Below are 18,552 nucleotides of genomic sequence, written 5' to 3'. Positions count from 1 at the left end.
TCTTTACAAAAAAAACCCCAACAAGACAGACAAACCATTGTCTGAACTAACTAAAAAACAGAGAAAGAATACACAAATTTAAAAAATCAGAAACAAGAGGGCTGGAGAGATAGCAGGTAAGAGAGCGGTCTGCTCTTCCAGAGGTTTTGAGTTCATTTCCCAGCAACCACATGGTGGCTCACAACCGTCTATAATGTGCCAGCAAAATACTGCATAATAAATACATACATACATACATAAACAAATCTTTAAAAAATTCAGAAACAAAAAGGACATAAAAACAGACAATGAGGAAATCCCAAGAATCATAAGGACATACTTTCAAAACCTGTATTCCACCAAATTGGAAAGTCTAAAAGAAATGGATAATTTACTTGATAGGTACCACTTACCAAAGTTAAATCAAGATCAGATAAACAGTTTAAGTAGACCTATATCCCCTAGTGAAATAGAAGAATTCATTAAAAGACTTCCAACCAGGTCACCACATGGATCAACAGAACCACAGTCTCACCACAGTCTATCTTAGTCCAAGCCAATCAGACTCAGATAACTCAGCAGACCTGCTCCTCCTAGTCTGGGAACAGTGGCCCCCACAGTCACATGGCATGGCTTGTGATCTCCCTCACAATTCCCTACAGCTAGCTGCACTAGAGAATCTGGAAAGTACCTGCAAACTACCTCCCACTGATGCTCTTGATTGCTAGGCCTGTCTAGAGTCTCTTATTAGCTTGGACAACCCAGCTGGGCAACAGGAAACTAGCAGCTCCTCTACTGGGGGATCAGAGTTCAAATGACCCAGACATAGCAGAGGCCTTCCCAGCTCTGCCCCGGCCACCTTAGGGATAGACAGAGCCCTACTTTGGGCATCTTAAAACATTTTCCATTCTTCCAGAGCACTTCCTGTTCCTCTTCCAAGGCACAGGGTCCTTTGTGTGCACTTTCTATTACACACTCAATGTTTAGTGTAGCTGTCTCTATCTGACAAGCTAGAGAGTTCTGGACCCAATTTTCAGTCAAATTAAACAGTAACAACAATTAAAGCGAAAAAATAACCATGAATTTGAAAGCAAGGAGGCAGTAAATGGGAAGTAAATGAAAAAAGAAATAAAAAGAAAGAGACATGCCTGCTCCTAAGTATGGTAGAATAGAAAGTTTATTATAGTTAAAAGGGAGAGCACAGCCAGACATAGGGACATTTAGAAGAGTACAGAGTGGACATGACCCTTAGCCATGTAAGAAGGGAGGAGAGGAAAGAGCCAGACAAAGAGGCCAAGAGGGTAAATTATAAAGAAAAAAGACCAGGTAACCAAAATGGTTGGATTACATAGGAAAGGCAGCTGGAGAAATCCTAGGCTAGAGGGTGGGGCTTGCCAGGTATACCCTGTAACAGATAGGGACCAAGGGATGCTGGGGGACCGTGACAGCCAGCTCTCCTTTGATTTGTTAAATAGGCACCTCAGCCATTTTCCCCAGGGCTTGAAACTTAACAGCAGGGAGGAATGAGAAGGTTGAAATGATTCAATTATCATCTCAAAACTTATTTTAAAAAGTTGAAACAGGCTTTATGGTCCAATATTCTTCAGGGGTTAGACATATGTACTAGAATTTTGCTCACACCTTTTCTCTTCTCAGGTTGTGCATCTTCAGGCTGGAAAAATAACATTCCTGTTAGGCACAGACACACCAGTTTGTCCAGATCCTCTGTGTTGGCTGAACTAGTGTAACTACAAAAGTTTGGTTACTAGAAGTAAGCTCAGTTTCTCATGTAGATTCTTGATTTCCCTGGTCTGTGATGCTTCCCTCTCTTCCTCCTCCCCCCATGCCAAGGCCAGTTTGGACTTTTACAGATCATCTAAAATTGATTACCTGACTACTGGTTGCTAATGCCAACTATTGTGAAAGCAGGAAAGCTCTTACTTCCTTCCTTCTTCCCCATCCCTTTCTGTGCTTCACAGTTTATCAGTGAACTCAATTCTTACACAGGTCTCTCTTCACTTGTAAACTGACCCCTCCCCCCACCCCACCCCTCCCAAAGCCATGGAGATTGGAGGACACTCATTCACTGGTCTCTTTTCCTTTGCAACAACCAGGGCCCAATCTGAGAAGAGCTGCAGGACTATCTTCCAGTCACAAGGAAGCGAGGCAGGAAAGGCTGAGCTACAGAAGACATTACTCTAAACAGAAACAAATATGAAAACACTTGAGAGAAAGGAATGAAATTCTTAATGACTGGGAAACATTGGGGAAGGGAAACAAATAAGAGATTAGAGCAGTGACATATAAAGCAAATGAAAATTAAAAAGTAAAACAAACAATTGAATGTTTGATATTAACTAACTCAAGCTAACCTACTCAAATTACATACTGGCACCCACCAATCTGGTCTGTTTCATTCCCATTAATAAATTAATACACGTGGTGGTGCATGCCTGTAATCCCAGCACTCAGGAAGACAGGCAGGCAGACCTCTGTGAGTTTGAGCCAGCCTAGTCTACAAAGTGAGTCCAGTACAGCCAAGGCTACCTAGAGAAACCCTGTCTCAAAAAGCAGAAAATTAATTAATTAATTAATACATACATACATGCTGGGAAATTACAAAATCACTCATCCTGCCTGAATCAAGCCCTCTTTATAATGGTGACTCCTGCAGCTGACTGCCTTAAACTTTAGTCTGTGATCTAGCTATTGCCTATCCTGCAGTATACACAGTAAACGTCTCGTTCTGAGGCAAATCCTTTTCCTGTTATTGCAATGGACAGCTCACTGCATGACTCAAATGAGTAATTTTGTTGTTGTTTTGCTTTTTGAGATAGGGTTTCTCTGTGTAACAGCTCTGGATGTCCTGGACTCACTTTGTAAAAACCTGGTTGGCCTTGAACTCACAGCGATCTGCCTGCCTCTGCCTCCTGAGTGCTGGGATTAAAGGTGTGGGTGCACCACCACACCTAACTTTCTTTCATTCTCTTTTTTTTGGGGGGGGTTGGTTTTAGAGACAGGTTTTTTAATGTGTGTAGGACTCGCTTTATAGACTAGGCTGGCCTTGAACTCACAGCAATCCGCCTGCCTCTGACTCCTTAGGGCTGGGATTAAAGGCATGCCCAACCAAACCTGGCTTTCAAATGAGTAATTTTAAAACTGTGTTGTAGTACAGCCCTTTAACTAAAGAACTTAGGATGTTTAATCAAGAGGAAAGCAAGATCATTGCCCTGGGGAGCAACAGACTGGGATCAAGATGACTGACGTGAGTCAACATAGCTTGTCTTAGAAATAGTTTTCTAAAAGGCTGAAAATACAGCTGTCTCACAATTAATATGCCTCTCCAAGTAGAAATTACTCCACACACAATTAAAAGATTAATTAAGAAAAATCCCCTTGCCTGGGGATGGTAGTGCCCACCTTTAATCCCAGCACTTGAGAGGCAGAGGCAGGCGGATCTCTAAAGCCAGCCTGTTCTACAAAATGGACTGTTACACAGAGAAACCCCATCTCAATAACAACAACAACAACAACAACAACAACAACAAAAAAAAAAAAAAAAGAGAGAAAGAGAAAGAAAAAGGAAAGAAAAATCTCTTTAATGACAGCATGAATTCAGCTCTGGCTAATGCTTAAAGAGGAGCCGAGAACAAATTTCACATTCTTCATATGCTGTCAACCTTAACTCTCTTTTAGGTTCAGGTACCAGGTTATGTTTTAAACAATTTAAATATAGATTGGAGGCTTTCAAGTCTAGCCACTTACACACATGAAATATTATGTAAGTACACTAGTGCCCTAAAACAGCAGGTCACTCTTCTGTGACATGGTCCTAAGTGGTAGGTTCCAGAGGATGAAAAAGATAGGAAAAGTAGAAGAGAGAAAGTATAAAATCTGGGATGGAGATGTCTTCCAAAAGCTATGTCTTATGCCAAGTAAGCTTCTTAAGCATAGTATCTTGCATACTACTTACAGGGGGAAAATGGAAAGAAATGAGAGACTTCTATGAAGTCAGCAGAAACTGTCATGCAATGGGACCAACTCAGGAGGAGTCTACTAAAACGACGACGCTCAAGGGGAACACAGGGTACGTCAAGAACATTACCGACCAAGCCTATAGTGGCCTTGGAACTGATAACCACAGCCCCATGTGGTAGGAAGAGTTGAGTTCTCAGGATCTGAAGCAACACTTTCCCCAAAGGCCCTGGACGTAAACCATGACCAGCTCTCCCAACCATATTCCTGGCTTTAAGAGAAGGAACTCTGTTTACTCTCAATACATCAGGCCTCAGGGGAAGCTCCCAAGGTATAAGCCCCAGGCTGTTACTGGTTTTGCCACACATGTTCTTGGGTTTGAGAAAGAGCTATGTTCCTTCTCCAAACATGGAAAGCCTGGCTTGATCAGGCTAGCCCTCAAGTTTTTTCCTTCTTAGGAGTTGTCACCTGATATAGTCTTGCCCATGTAGCAGAGCTATGCTTTGTTCAAGAAGGAAACTGGACCTTTATGGCACACCAGGACTTAATGTTGATTGTGACCCTGTAAAGACCCATTGAGCAGCTTGTTAGGGGACCGCTCTTTGCTATGAGGACGGGCCTAGTGGCTGGTTGTAAATCAGAGTTGTCTCCTTTGTGATGGTTAGGAGCCAAATTCCTGGACAATCTTGGTCAACAAAGATCCTAATCTCTGCAGACCTGCTTCTCATCCTACTTATCTGTGGGGCATTTTGGAGGCAGTCCTTCCTCAGCTAAATTCTACTTGGTGTCACTTAATATTTCCTAAGCAATGGTAAATCTTTTATATCAGAGCTGGGAGATACTCGGACACAGGTTGTTACAAAAGGAAAAATGGGAAAATGGGAGAGGGGCTTTAACTGACAGGAGGAAGGACGAGAGGAAGGAGGAATAATAATACTAAGATTGTTTGAAAATGTCATAGGGAAGTTGGGCGTGGTAGCACACACCTTTAATCCCAGCACTCCTGGAGGCAGAGGTCAACAAAGTGAGTCCAGGACAGTCAAGGCTACACAGAGAAACCTTGTCTCAAAAAACCAAAACCAACTAACCAAACAAAAAACCAAAAACCAAACCAAACCAAACCAAAACCCTTTACATAATCGATTCTACTCTTCTACATCACAGCTCAATATTGGAGTGCTACCCAACATGTGAGACATCTTTTACAACCTCCAAAAAATGATCTCTAAATGGATGACATTAAATGCTAAGGGCAGAGCTTGTAGAAGATACTAGAGAAACTAGGGCTTTCCGAGTTTGGAGTCCTACAAAGGATGTTTCTGTACACAAGTCTCGGCTCCAAATGCTTTGTGCAGATGCAGCTCCCATAGTGAAGTCATTCAGAGGCTACCGCTGAGTCCATGACTAACCTCACACGTGGCTGCATCTGGCTGCTTGCGGCTCCCCACTCAGCCCCAGGGACAACCCACCACACCAGCTCTCTTGCCTCAAGCGCCTCTCCTCCCCGACGTGGGCAGTGACCCTGTGCTCACCATATCGTGACTTCCAAGCTATTCTGAGCTCCTCAGAGCACCTAGCGGAAGAGCCCAAGGACCGCGTACTGAGCAGTTAAAGCATGCTCAGCAACAGAGGCGAACCTACAGCAAAGTACCGGAAAAACCCTCCTCCTCTTCTGATTGGCAGGCCCACCTGAAGGGTTTGATTGGCCAGTGACTCTTGAGTGACAAGATCACCTTCTATAGGGTTAGAGTGGTTTCCTGAGGTCGAGGGCCAGGCCTTTTCCATATCTGTAGAGATTTACATTCTAGAAGCACTTGCGCCTGTCCTCCAATAGCCTACCCGGTTGTCTTCCCACCCAGCCCCCGGGTGGACCCATCACTCCAGCTCCCGCTGTTCAGCTGCCTGCTTCTCCCCTTTGTGGGCTGTGACCTCGCTCTGACTCTGTCCTGACTTCGGAGCTTGCCCGAGCTTCCCTCACAGCGCTCAGTAGGCACTGCCTCTTGTTCCTCCTGGAATCAAGGTAGCTAGCTTGCGTAGCCCTTTATTCAATTTGCAGTGGAGTTTCAATCTGTCTCATGAGTGGAAAGTTCCCAGAATATTAACAATTAAAGAAAAATATTAGGGAACGTAATTTTTGTTTTGTGGTTTCAGATGAACTGTAGCTACTTTTCACCTGGTCAGTATAAGGCAACCCTGGGAGAAAAGCAGGGAACAGATGACAAACACTGTGGAGCACTACTGTTAGCAGAAACATGTTCTTCAGCGGCGAGTCTCAGACTCACTCTGTAGACCAGGCTGGCCTCCAACTCCCAGAGGTCCGCCTGCCTCTGCCTCCTGAGAGCTGGAATTAAAGGTGTGAGCCACTAAGCCCAGCGAGAGTTCCACTCCTTAATGAGCAAAGGAATGTTGAGGGAACAACCGTACTTGCGCCCACAAATCACTAGGGAAACCAGGAATGTTAAATACATAGGAGACTCATCTCAAGGAAGGAGATAAAATACCTGCATTCAATCCGAAAGGTTGCGAGTGCATTTTCTTAGTGACCATGTGATCTCTGTTATCTGTGGAAGCAGAGCTCAACCAAATTCCCCAGTATGATTATCTCAGACTCTTTCTTTCCTAGACAATTACCCATCCTTAGGGAAGAAGTCACATATATTGTCACATATATTTTATGGCCGACTGACCTCTATGCTATTGGTCGGAGTCCACATAAATTCTAGGTCTTTTAACTATAGAACCTACCCTGATGGTCACATGTACTTTGTAAAAGAGTTTCTATGTTGTCATAACCTAGCTTTATTTTGCACCTGGTACTGGACTGATTGTTACCTAGGAATCTTTTCCCAAATTACACTGTGTTTTTTTAATATTCTGGCAACCATGTGCCTAGTATTAGACTCCCCCAAATCTGATCCCGTAGCCGCAGGCTTCTCTACCTGTGCCCCAGTTCCTGAAAAAGGACTCGGAAGCTTATTACTAACTAATAAGCTTAGGCCTTGTGCTTTGGTCTCTGACTCACTCATAACTTCTTATCCCGTTTTACTACCTAAGTTTGGCTATGTGGCTGGTTACCCCTCCTCTGCTTCATACATTCAGCTGTCTCGGTGGAGAATCCTTTTACTGCCTGACTCTATCCCAAAGTTTTTTCTCTCTCTCTCCCCCATCTTCAAATTCTGCCTCAGTTATTGTCCATCATATTTTTGTTGACAGGTGATGTTGCCGTACAACACAAGGGATTATTTCTACATGATCCAGGTTGACAAAGTCAATCTGCACCAGATTTTCATTCTCATATTTTAGACTGGTTGTTTTTCCCTGTATGATACCTGCAGGGATCCCCCTCAACAGAAATCTGATCCCAAGTGACCCGGAATGCTTTGTACAGGAAACATGATCAGGAATAAAAATTAATTTTACAAGGCCACAGTCACCCTGATGCCTAAACCACACAAAGGCTCAACCAAGAAAGAGAATTTCAGACCAATCTCTCTTATGAACATAGATGCAAAAATACTCAACAAAATACTTGTAAATCCAATCCAAAAACATCATTCACCATGATCAAGTAGTCTTCATCTCAGAGATGCAGGGATAGTTCAACATACAAATATATATCAATGTAATCCACCATACCAAAAATAAATAATTGAACTGGGTGGAGTGGCGCATGCCTTTAATCCAAGCATACTCAGGAGGTAGAGGCAGGAGGATCTCTCGGAGTTGGAGGCCAGCTTGGTCTACCAAGAGAGTCCAAGACAGCAAAGGCTATACAATGAAACCTTGTCTCGAAAAACCAAGCCAAACCAAACTGAACCAAAACAAACCAAAAAACAAACAAACAAAAAACAAAACAACTCCCCGCTAAAAACCTGAAAGAAAAAAGCCACATAATCATCTCATGAGGTGCTGAAAAGCCTTTGAGAAAATCCAATACTTCATCATGATAAAAGTCTTGGAGAGATCAGGGATACAAGGCACATACATAAACACAATAAAGGCTATATACAGCAAGCCTATAGCCAATATCAAATTAAATGGAGAGAAATTTAAAGCAATTCCACCAAAATCAGGGACAAGACAAGGTTGCTCACTCTCTCCATATCTATTCAATATTGTACTTGAAGTTTTAGCTAGAGCAAGAAGTCAACTAAAGGAGATAAAAGGGATACAAATTGGAAATGAAGAAGTAAGCATATCACTATTCATAGATATTAGGATAGTATACATAAGTGACCCCAAAAATTCTACCAGAGAACTCTTACACCTGATAAACACCTTCAGCAAAGTGGCTGGATACAAACTTAACTAAAAAATATTCAGTAGCTTTTCTTTATACATATGATAGATGGGCTGAATAAGAAATTAGTGAAACAACACCCTTCCCAATAGCCACAAATAATATAAAATATCTTGGTGTAACTCTAACCAAACAAGTCAAAGACCTGCATGACAACAACTCAAGTCTCTGAAGAAAATTGAAGAACATATCAGAAGATGAAAAATATCTCCCATGGTCATGGATTGATTGATTAACATAGTAAAAATGTTCATCTTACCAAACATAATCAACAGATTCTATGCAATTCCCATAAAAATTCCAACACAGTTATTTACAGACCTTGAAGGAGCATTTCTCAACTTCATATGGAAAAATAAAAATGCCCAGGATAGCTAGAACAATCCTGCACAGTTAAAAAAAAATCTTCTGGAGATATCACTATTTCTGATCTTAAAATGTAATAGAGAAAAATTGTAATAAAACCCACAGGGTATTTGCATAAAAACAGAAAGGTTGATCAATGGAATTGAATCAAATACCAAGAAATAAATCCACACACCTATGGGCATTTGATTTTTGACAAAGAAGCCAAGACTATAGAATGGAAAAAGAAACAAAAGCATCTTCAACAAATGGTGGCGTTCTCACTGAAGGTCTGCATGTAGAGGAATGAAAATAGATCCATAGTCATCACCCTGTACAACTCAAATCCAAGTTGAATAAAGACCTCAACCTAAAACCAGATACACTAAATCTAATAGAAGAGAAAGTGGGAAGCTGGGAATGGTAGTGCACACCTTTAATGCCAGCATTCAGAAAGGCAGAGGCAGGCAGATGGGTATGAGTTTGAGGCCAGTCTGGTCTACAAAGACAGTTCAGGACAGCCAAAGCTATACATAAAATCCTGTCTTGAAAACAAAACAAAACAAAACCAAAAACAAAAAGAAGAAGAGGAGGAGGAGAAGAAGAAAGTGGGGAATAGTCTTGATGTACTGGTACAAGGGACAACTTTCTGAACAGAACACCACCATCAGCTCAGGCGCTAAGATCAACAATTAATAAATGGGACACCATGGAACTGAAAAGCTTCTGTAAGGCAAAGGATACTGTCAATAGAACAAAATGGCAGTTTACAGATTGGGAACTGATCTTCCCCAATTCTACATCCAACAGAGGGCTAATATACAAAATACATGAAGAATTTAAGAAATTAAACACCAGATAGGTGTGGTGACACACACCTTTAATCCCAGCACTTGGGAGATAGTGGTAGGTGGATCTCTATGAGTTCATGATCAGCCTGGTTTACAAAGGGAGTCTAGGATAGCCAATGTTACACACATAAAAAACCTGTCTTAAAAAACAAAACAAAACAAAAAAACAAAAACAAAAACAAAAAAAGGAAGGAAGGAAGAAAGAAAAAAATTAAACACCAAAAAGCTAAATAAACCCATTTTAAAAATGGGGTACAGAGCTAAACAGAGAATCCTCAACAGAGAAATCTTGAATGGCTGAGAAATACTTTAGGAAATGTTCAGCATCGGGCCTGGAGAGATATCTCAGATGTTAAGAGGACTGTCTGCTCTTCCAGAGGTCCTGAGTTCAATTTCCAGCAACCACACGGTGGCTCACAGCCATCTTTAAGGTGATCTGATGCCTTTTTCTGGCCTGCACATGTACATGCAGGAAGATCGCTGTACACATAGTAAATAAATAAATAAATCTTAAAAAAAAAAAAAGAGCTGGGCATGGTGGCACACGCCTTTAATCCCAGCACTCAGGAGTCAGAAGCAGATGGATCGCTGTGAGTTCAAGGTCAGCCTGGTCTACAAAGCAAGTCCAGGACAGGCAAGGCTACACAGAGAGACCCTGTCTTGAAAAACCAAAACCAAAACCAAACCAAAACAAAACAAAACAAAAATGCTCAGTGTGTTTAGTTATCAGGGAAATGCAAATCAAAACGACTCTGAGATTCCATCTTACACCTGTCTAAGATAGCTAAGATCAAAAACTCAAGTTACAGCACATGTTGGCAAGGATCTGGAGCAAAGGGAATACTCCTCCATTGTTGGTGGGAGTGCAAACTTGTACAACCACTGTAGAAATCAATCTAGTGTTTTCTCAGAAATTTCTGAATAGTTCTACCTCAAGACTCAGCTTTCTACCCAAAAGATGCTCTTCCACACCACAAGGATACTTACTCACCTATGTTCATATCAGCTTTATTCATAATAGCTAGAAACTGGAAACAACCTAGACACCCTTCAATTGAAGAATGGATAAAGAAACTGTGGTACGTTTATACAATGGAATACTACTCAGCTTTTTAAAAACAAGGATATAATGCAATTTTCAGGCAAATGGATGGGACTAGAAAATATCCTGAGTGAGGTTACTCAGGCTCAGAAAGACACATATAGTATGTACTCACGTATAAATGGATATTAGCCATAAAGTACAGGGTAACCACGATGAAATCTATAAACCCAAAGAAGTTAAGCAACAAGGAGGGCCCAAGGGAAGATGTTTGACTATCAATCAGAAGGGGAATTAAAATAGACTTCTGAAGTAGATGGAAAGAGGGAACTGGGTGGGGGAGGAGGTGTTGACAAGAAAGAAGTGGGAATCAGGTCTAGGGAGAACAACGGCATGGGGAAACACTGAGAGGGAGAACTGAAATTAGTGGGGGGAAAATCTGTGGGATGGTCAAGGCTCCCTGGAGGCCATGAGAGTGATACTTAGCTTATGCTTCCAGCAGCAGGGGCTAAGGAGGCGGAAGTTGCCACTTCCTTAGCCAGGTGGTACTTCCAAAGGACAGAGGGGGGCACTAACCTACCGATAAATCTTTTGACCTAAATTTGTCCTGCCTACAAGAAATGTAAGGATAAAGATGGAGCCGAGATTGAGAGAATGGCAAACCAATGACTGACCCAATTTGAGACCCAACCCCTGCGTGAGAGACAACCCCTGACACTATTAATGACATCTGCCATGCTTGCAGACAGGAGGCTAGCGTAACTTCTGAGAGGCTCCATCCATCCGCTGATGGAAACAGATGCAGAGACCCACAGTCAAATAATAGGTGGAGCTTGGGGCATCTTATGGAAGAGCCGGGGGAAGGATTGAGGGAATACAAGGGATCAAGACCACCACAAGAAGATTTACAGAGTAAAATAACTTGAGCCCTGGGGGCTCACAGAGACTGAATCACCAATCAAAGAGCATGCATGGGATGGACCTAGGCCCCCTACACATACATAACAGATGTGTAGCTTGTTCTTCATGTGAATTCTCTGACAATTATAGCAGCGGCTGCGGAGGCAGAGGAGGCGGAGGCAGCAGTTTGTCTCTGACTCTGTTGCCTGTCTTTGGATTCCTTTCTCCTAGCTGAGCTGTCTTGTCTAACCTCAGTAGGAGAGGATACGTTAGTATTGCTGTAGCTTGAGGTGCCAGGGTGGGTTGGTATCCATACGGGGCCCTCCCTTTTCTGTGGAGAAGAGGAGAGGGGCATGGGGCAAAGAGGATATGAGGGTGGGATTGGAAGGAGAGGAGGGAGAGGGCTGCAATCAGGCTGTAAAGTGATTAAATAAGTAAGTTAATTTAAAAAAAGAAGTAGGGGCAGATAAATTCTGTTTCAATAAATACATATATTTGTTTCTAAAAAAAAAAAGGTAGGAAATCAAGAAAGAAATAAAAGAATTCCTGAAACTAAATGAAAGTTAGAATATAACACAACAAAAACCTCTTTGACACATTAAAGCAAGCCCTAGGAGGGAAATTTATAGCTCTAAGGGCTTATGTTGGAAAAAAAAAAAAAAGACCAGGCATAGTGGTACATGCCTTTAATCCCAGCACTCTGGAGGCAGAGGCAGGTGGAGCAATGTGAGTTCTAGGCTAGCCTGGTCTACAAAGTGAATCCAGGACAGTCACGGCTGTTACACAGAGAAACCCTGTCTCAAAAACCAAACCAAACCAAACCAAACCAAACCAAACCAAACCAAACCAATCAACCAAACAACCAACTAACCAACAAACCAAAAAAGGATGATGATGATGATGATGATGATAATAATAATAATAATAATAATAATAATAATAATTAGAAAGAACACAAATAAACAACTTAGTGATGCAACTCAAGAATTTGGAAAAAAGAACAAACCAAATTCAAACTCAGTAAGCAAGAAGAAATAATAAATATCAGGACAGAAATAAATGAAATAGAAACAAATGAAACAATATACAGAATGTGAATTTGGACCTTTGCAATGAAAAATTAAATCTCCAAAGAAAGCATTGGAGGTATAGGAAAGGACTTTCTGAAGAGGACTCCATTTACCCAGGAAGCAAGGCTAACAATTGCCATGTGACCTCATAAAACTAAAAAGCTGCATAGCTAAGAAAGCAATCAACTGAATGAAGAGGAAGTGGGACAGAAACTTTCTAAGTATGCATCTATTAAAGGATTAGTATTCATAATATACAAAGAACCAAAAAATCGAAGACTCATAATAACAAATTACCCAATTTAAAATTGGGGTACAATACCACTTATCTACGAGGGAAAAGTCTTGGTTTGGCTCATATGAAGGAGCCTGTGCCAGCAGGTAGATGCTGCTCCATCAGCATTGACAAAGGAGACCCCTACAAGTTAAGGAAGAAAATGTTCCCATATGCAGTTTTGATGTAGACTTGATTGGAAGAGCGCCATTGACCACCCCAGCCGGGTGTGGGGATCCCTGTGACGAGGGTCCTGAAGTAGGTGGGTAAAGATTAGGTGATGACAAACAGAAAACAAACATAGAGGCAGCTTGAATTCTGAGTGTATTTTGTTGCTCTCAAACAAGGGTTTTTTATACAGAATGAAACAAGGATTACAACTCTTAGAAGATGTGTTTAGTGAGTCGATCATGGATAGGACACAGCAGATGTGTGCAGTGAAGCAATCATAGGTAGTACAAGGAACATCATTATTATTTGGCATGGGAAAGTCCAAAATTATCCAAGGCGAATGGCACAATTCTAAGAGCAGGTTAACCTATATTACTGTGAATCTTCAAAGTGTGATTTTCAACTATTTTAAGTCTTTTTACGGTTCCCTTAACCATATACCAAAGCCCACTTTTGATTACACATGTATAGCCATATGAAATGTTATTGTTGGGAAAACTTTTAATCATAACTCTATTTTGTAAATGATTTGTAAAGTAAAGGATTGGTTCTCATGGAAATAATGTCATGCTAATGACTCCATCTCAAGGGATGGTTTCTTATGCAAGTTTTTCCCTAAAAATCTCAGCCTAGGCTATCAGGAACATCTTGTAAATAGTAAGAGGAACAGAATTAATGAATTGCCATGAAAATTACAGCTCAATATTTTTCCTCCGGCCAAGAGTTCCACAACCAGTTCCAGGAGACCTCTTTCCTTTGAAGTTAACATCTCAGTCTGTGGAACTTGTCACACAGCATCTACTCGAGGTGGTGTGGCAGAAGAGCACAGGATGAAATACCGTGACTTGGCCAATTGTGATGAATTCTCAAAGAAACGCTCTGAGAGATGGAAGACCATGTTTGCAAAGAGAAAGTTGAAGCTTGAAGATAATGGCCCAAAGTGACAAAGCTCATTATGACAGGGAGAAAAATTATGTTCATCCCAGAGGTGATGACAAAAGAAAGAAGAAAGACCTCAGAGCTATCTCCACACCACCGTCTGCCATGTTCCTGAAGCTCTAAACAGCACCAAAAGGTAAAAAGGAGCATACAGGTCTGAAAAAAAAAAAAAAAAAGGTGATATGTGTTCTGAACAGTCAGCCAAAGACAAACATTTACAGGAGCAGAAGGCAGTTAAACTGAAGAAGTATGGAAAAAATACTTCTATATACCATGTGACAGGTGAAAGGGAAGCAAGAAAGAAGGGCCCTGGCACACCAGCAGATTCAAAGAAGAACAAACCCATAAGATGCCCAAGAAGATGAAGATGAGGAGGATGAAGACTTAATGGCTGTCCGATATGTGTGCTCAGGCAATTGTTTTGTTAAGAATGTGAGATTCAAATGTAGCTCAACATGAACTTCAATATAAAAACTCTACAGAAAACTAGTCCTCAGCAAAGTGGCTGAGGCCAGTTTTAGCTCAGGAGCCTTTGGGCTTAGTACCTGAAGTGTACAGTGTTTCCAGCAATTGGGACTTACCTTCCACCTCTAGGGAATAACCAAGGGTAATAGCAGTAGCCTGTAATATCTGGGAGTCTCTTGGACAAACCTGACCAACAACTCAAAAGAGGGCTTCTCATGCCTGAGGGTTGGGATTTTTATTAGATGCTCTTTGGCTCTTCATAGGAGCATGGTTAGTGCAGGTGGAAAAATTTCATTTAAACTATATACATATGTTTATATAGAGATTTATGTGTATTATAGATATTTTGGGTACCTAGTCAATAATATGATTCCTTACAATTTTATAGACATCATTACTGTTATTTTTACCTTCTTTCCTCTTTCTTCTCTATTTATCTCCCTCCCCCTCCCTAATTAGAGCCTCTCTCCTCTTTTCCCAGTTTCTCCAATCAGGTTATTTGTACTTTGCTGTTCCTGTCTCTATTGTTTTCCCAAACTCTTGCCTTGGCAATGGTCCCTTTTTACTTTCCTGGTTTCTGTAGTTATTCCAGGATAAGTATTAACACCCGAAGATTCAGAGCCAGGAGCCTCTAGTGAGAGAGAACACAAAATATTTGTCTTCTTGGGTCTGGGTTACCTCATTTAATATGATCTTTTCTAGTTCCATTCACTTACCTGTAGAGTTCATGATTCCTTTTTTTTATACAGATGAATAGTATTATGTAATGTATCTGTACCACAGTTTCATTATGCATTTATCAGTTGAAAGATACTTAGGATGTATCCATTTCTATTGTGAGTAGAGCAACAGTAGGCATGTCTGAGGAAGTATCTATGGAATAAGATGTTGTAATCTTTGGCCATATGACAAGGGGTGGTATAGCTGGCTAATATGGTAAATTTATTTTTAGCTTTTTGAGAATTCTCCACACTGGTTTCCATAGTGACTGTATCAGTTTGCAATCCACTAAGTAAAGGTTCTCTTTGCCCTGAATTCCCTCAAGCTTTTGTTGTTGGCTGTTTTGTTCATCTTTGTCATTCTGACCAGGGTAAGAAGAAAACTCAAAATTGTTTTGATTTGCTTTTTCCTAGACACTAGGAATGAAGAACATTTTTTAGACCTTCCTTCCTTCCTTCCTTCCTCCCTCCCTCCCTCCCTTTCCTTTTTTCTTCTTTTTCCTTTTTGGTTTTTCGAGATAGGGTTTCTCTATGTAGCCTTGGCTGTCCTGGACTTACTGAGGCTGGCCTCAGACTCACAGAGATCTGCCTGCCTCTGCTTCCCTGAGTGCTGGGATTACAGGTGTGTGCCACTGTGCCTGGCTTTTTTTGAGATATTTCTTTGCCATATTTCTTTCTTCTTTTGAGATCTCACAGTTCAGGTCCCAAGTTCATTATTTCAATGGGTCATGTGTTTTTTGGAAAAAAATTTTTGTATATTCTGAATATAATCCTCTGCCAGATGTATAGGTGGTAAAGATTATCTTTTTTTTAAAAAAAGATTTATTTATTATGTATATAGTATGCATCAGATCACATTATAGATGGTTGTGAGCCACCATGTGGTTGCTGGGAATTGAACTCAGGACCTCTGGAAGAGCAGTCAGTGCTCTTAACCGCTGAGCCATCTCTCCAGGCAAAGATTATCTTCTATTTTGTGGACTTCCTCTTCACGTGGTTGATTGTTTCTTTATCTTGTCAGAAGCTTTTCAGTTTTATGAAGTCCCACTTGTTGGCTTCATTTTTGGGCAAATGAACCTAACCTACATCTGTATCATGTAGGTGCTGCCTTTATTTTTTATTTTTTTCTAGCAGATTCACTTTCACACTCAGGGTTCTGATCTATTTACAGTTACACTTTGTGCAAGGTGATAGATATGGGACTAATTTCCTTCTGCAGGTGTACATTCAGCTTTCCCAGAACCATTTTTTTAACGATGCCTCCTTTTATCCAGCATGTGTTTTTGGCATCTTTGTCAAATATTAAATGAATGAAGTTATGTGTACTCATGTTTGGGCCTCTCATTTTGCTCCTTTGGTTTACATGTCTATTTTTGTGTTAATGCTATGCTGTTTTTATTACAGTGACACTGGAATATATCTTGAGACCTAGACTAGTAACCCTTCAACTTTGTTGGTTTTGCTCAGGATTGTTTTGGCTGTCTGGATTCTTTTGTGGTTCCATATAAATTTTAGGATAGGCTTTCTTTTTTTGTGTGTGTGTGTAGGATATGAAAGCGATTTTACTTGAGATTTCACTGAATCTGTAGACAGCTTTTGGGCATTGCTTTCTACCTACATATGGAATTTTTGAGGAGATGTCTATGCCCTGCTATTCCTCCTCTTCTTCTTTCTCTTCTATATAAGCACCTTGTATAACAGAGATCAGTGTATTAGAGTTGTCCTTCATGTTGGAGAATCCGTAATTCTGTCATTTTAAAACTTAATACCTTATTGAAGAGCCTACAAATATTTAATAAACAACATTTTGTTAAGAGAACTAGCTAGACACTGGAAAGTCACATTCCGTGAAATAAGTATTTATTTAGAGGTGGGCATGGTGGTACATTCCTTTAAGCTCAATACTTGGGAGTCAGAGTCAGTATGAACAGAAGGTCTCTGTGAGTTCAAGGCCAGTCTGCTCTACAAAGACAGTTCCAGGACAGCCTGGGGTGTTACATAGAGAAACCTTGCATCCAAAACCCAAATAGATAGATAGATAGATAGATAGATAGATAGATAGATAGATGTTAGATATTTGTTTGGTATGAAGGTATTTCTTGTGCACAGAGGCCAGACCATTGATGAAAACTGTTACATAGATTAACAGATGCATTAGAGATAAAACAAAAAACAAGAGGTTTGCTTTTTGTTGGCTGTTTTTCTTGGATTTTGTTGTACTTTCCCATTCTCGCCCCCATCTCTCATAAATATATGTATCTAGAAAATAAATATTCAGTAGGTATTTCTGTACCTGCCTTGTGAGTATATGGGAGTCCAGGTGATCAACCAGCCTATTTCTATGTCAGCACCATGCAGTGTTTATTACTATTGCTTTGTAGTATAGCTTGAAGTCAGGGGTGGAGATACATGCAGAAGTTTTTTTTTTGTTTTTTTTTTTAAATTGTTTTAGATAGTATTTTTTTTCCATATGAAGTTCAGAATTGTTCTTTCAAGGTCTGTAAAGAATTGTGCTGGTATTTTGATGGGGATTGCATTGAATCTGTAGATGTCCACTTTTACTATGTCACTAATACTGCCAAGATACTTTACATTATTGTGGCTATTGTGAATAGTGTAGTTTCCCTAATTTATTTCTCAGCCCAGGGCTACTCATTTTTAAAAATTAATCTTGTATCTGGCCACTTTGCTTAAGGTGTTTATCAGTTGTAGGAATTCTCTGGTGGAATTTTGAGGGTCATTTATATATACTATCATATCATCTACAAATAGTGATACTTTTACTCTTTTCTTTCCAACTTGTATCCCCTTGATTTCCTTTAGTTGTCTTATTGCTTTAGCTGTAACTTCACATACTGTATTGAAGAGACATAGACAGAGTAGACAGCCTTGTCTTGTCCGTGGTTTTAGTGGAATTGATTTAGGCTTCTGTACATTTAACTTGACATTAGCTACCAGTTTGCTGTATATAGCCTTTATTATGTTTAAGTATGTGCCTTATATGCCTGATCTCTCCAAGACTTTTAACATGAACTGGTGTTGGATGCTGTCAATGGCTTTTTTGGTATCTAATGAGATGGTCCTGTGATTTTTTTCTTTCAGTTTGTTTGATGGATTTGTATATATTGAACTATCCCTCTATCCCTGGGATAAAGACTACTTGATCATGGTGGATGATATATTTGATGTGTTCTAGGATTCAGTTAGCAAGTATTTTATTGAGAATTTTTACATCAATGTTAATGACTTAAATTGGTCTGAAACTCTCTTTTTTTTATTTGAGTCTTTGTGTGGTTTGGGGATTAGGGTGACTGTGGCGTCACAGAATGAGATTGTTAATGATTCTTCAGTTTATATTTTGTTGAACAGTTTGAGGAGTATTAGCTCTTCTTTGAATGTCTGGTAGAATTGAGAGCTAAAACCATCTGTCCCTAGGCTTTTATTAATTTTTAATTTTTATTTTTATATTTGGTTAGGAGATGTTTGATGACTGCTTCTATTTTCTTAGAGGTTATGCTACTG

The sequence above is a fragment of the Acomys russatus genome, chromosome 4 (assembly GCF_903995435.1).
Source record: "Acomys russatus chromosome 4, mAcoRus1.1, whole genome shotgun sequence".
Taxonomy (NCBI): Eukaryota; Metazoa; Chordata; class Mammalia; order Rodentia; family Muridae; genus Acomys; species Acomys russatus.
The sequence above is the reverse complement of the archived record's forward strand: the minus strand, read 5'-3'. Positions refer to the sequence as shown.